Source organism: Mauremys reevesii, linkage group 12, assembly GCF_016161935.1.
Source record: "Mauremys reevesii isolate NIE-2019 linkage group 12, ASM1616193v1, whole genome shotgun sequence".
Classification (NCBI taxonomy): Eukaryota; Metazoa; Chordata; order Testudines; family Geoemydidae; genus Mauremys; species Mauremys reevesii.
In genome coordinates, this window is record NC_052634.1 from 20,365,627 (window position 1) to 20,368,071 (window position 2,445).

Genomic DNA, 2,445 nt, shown 5'->3' on the forward strand with positions numbered 1-2,445 from the left:
CACCCCTTTCCTCCCACAGCCAGGAATAGAACCCCACAGTCATGACTACTAGCCCCCCTGACCCTGCTCCTAAGGAGAAGCTCTGAGACCCCTGTGCTGGCCCCTCACCTCCCTGCTTATACTGCACTTGAAACCCAATGGGGTTTCCTTGGGCAGTTTTGACTCACTCCCAGGAAGGGTGTAATTTTGGGAGCAGGTTCCAAATAGTGCAATTAACCAGCCAGAAGGGGCAGCAGATGTCAGTGTAGGAGCCATTGAAATAACTCTGCACTTACTTAGATACAGACATAACGAGCTCTACGTTTGGTAAACTTACAGAGACTCTGCTCCTGCTCATGAACTAGCAGCACATGACCTGTAAACAGCTGCCATTTGAATGCATCTGAAAGTTACATGGAACAACGATCTGTGTTAAAGGAAGGCTGCCATTTATTAGAGCCCCAATTGATGCCGTGTGCACAAAGAGAGGTTTGAATGTATAACATGGAGTTTGGTAAATCTTGGTTATTTTATTTTTGTAACAGGCTCCTGTCCACCTCCAGTAGAGTTTTCAGTCCCAATGGCAACTTACTTACCAAATGTAATACAGACTAGTCCATTCCTCCCAAGTGGATGTGGTTCTTGTTCTTCTGCACATTGTAGCCCATGGAGGCCAAGGACCTGCAAATGTGTCTTCATGTGCCTTTGTTTAATTGATGAAAACAAACCTAGACACTTAGAGGATTGGAACTGATTTCAGCTGGGGGACATGTTTGCTAGGTTTTTATGCATTTGCACAGGAAAACACTGAGTGTGTCCATTCATTTCAGGGATCCCTATTTAGTGGAGCTCCTGAGCATACTGGAAAAGGAATTATTTTTACTGAAAGAACAGGTTTGTGAAGGAGCACTTGGATTTGAACCAAGGACTATTTGAGCTATAGTCAAACACTCTACCACTAAGCTATACCCCCATGACATTTGCATAGGCAAGTCCGTGATCTTAAGGATTTTGAAGGACGGGCTCTGCCTCAGAGAGCTCCTTTTCTATTCCTAGACCACAGAGGTTTTAAAAATGAGGTTTGATTAAACTTTATATGTAGACACCACAGCTTGCACACACACCAACATAGCTGCCCCCCAGTGACATAGCTACCACCTCTTGGGGAGATGGGTTAACTGCACGGATGGGACAGCTCTCTCCTCTCTGCTTAGAGCAGCTTCATTATTTATGAATAGGTGGGAAATAACCTCCTGAATGGATAGGAACCAATGTATCAAATATTGCTGTGTCTGCATTCAATAAGGGTAACTGGTCATATTGGGTTGGATTAGTAGGAGCATTGCAAGCAGATCGAGGGAAGTGATTATTCCCCTCTATTCAGCACTGGTGAGGCCATATCTGGAGCATTGCGTCCAGTTTTCACACACACACCCCTCCCCCTACAGAAACAAACTGGAGAGAGTCTAGGGGAGGGCAACAAAAATGATTAGGGGGCAGGGGACTTACAAGGAGAGGCTGAGGGCAGGGCCGCCCAGGGGGGCGGGGAAGGTGGGGCAATTTGCCCCAGGCCCTGCAGGGGCCCCCAGGAGAATACAGGATTCTATAGTATTGCAACTTTTTTTTATGGACGGGGCCCCTGAAATTGCTTTGCCCCAGGCCCCCTGAATCCTGTGGGCGGCCCCTGCCCAGACCGTGGTGCTGTCTCCCCACTCCACCCCCTTCCCTCGTTCTCCTCCCTTCGAGGCCCCACCTGTGCTCCACCCTCACTCCCATTTGGCCACTTCCCACCCCTGCTCTTTGGCTGAGGCCTGCTGGTCGCTGGCTCCTCTCCTCCCCCAAGGCCTCCTCGCGCCTCTCCACCCCCTACCCCAAGGTCTGCCTGCTGCCCACACCTCTCTGCCCCTCCCCTGAGACTCACCCTGCCCACACCTCTCTGCCCCGTCCCCTGAGACCCACCCTGTCCACCTCTTTCTTTGGTCTGTTCTTATTCCTTGAAACATCAAGGATGGAATAAAAAGCTGAGTTTACTCCGGGGTGAGGAAAGAAAGGAGCCACCAACCCCCTGGCCAAGCTCAGTGCCCCAGAGAAAACCTGCCCCCTGCTATCACAATCACTGATGTACTAGCGATATAATGGGAAAGGGACTGTCTGAATGATCAAGGCAGGAAATGGACAACAATCTACAGCAACGTCATTAACCACAAACGCACTCTCCTCATGCACCAGCCAGAAGGCAAAGGAGCAGGAATTCTTGCTGTTCAGCCATGGACACACTTACACAAGGGCACAGCAGTGAGTGTGTTGTGGAAGCTGGTTTCAGGAAACAACTGGAATTGATCACTCAGTGAGAACAGAACTAGAGTGCAGTGAAAGCCACATACCCAGCAAGTAGTTGTGGCTGAGTGGCTAAGGCAATTGACTAGAAATCCATTGGGGTGTCTCTGCGCAGGTTCAAATCCTGCC

The 2,445-nt window shown here is 49.7% G+C and overlaps 1 non-coding gene across 1 annotated transcript; it reads right to left on the bottom strand.

Moving 5' to 3' along the window:
• Positions 1 to 880: 880 nt before the first annotated feature.
• Positions 881 to 952, bottom strand: TRNAY-AUA. The gene has a single exon. It is a non-coding gene; the product is annotated as a tRNA-Tyr (tRNA).
• Between the last annotated feature and the right edge of the window lie 1,493 nt (positions 953 to 2,445).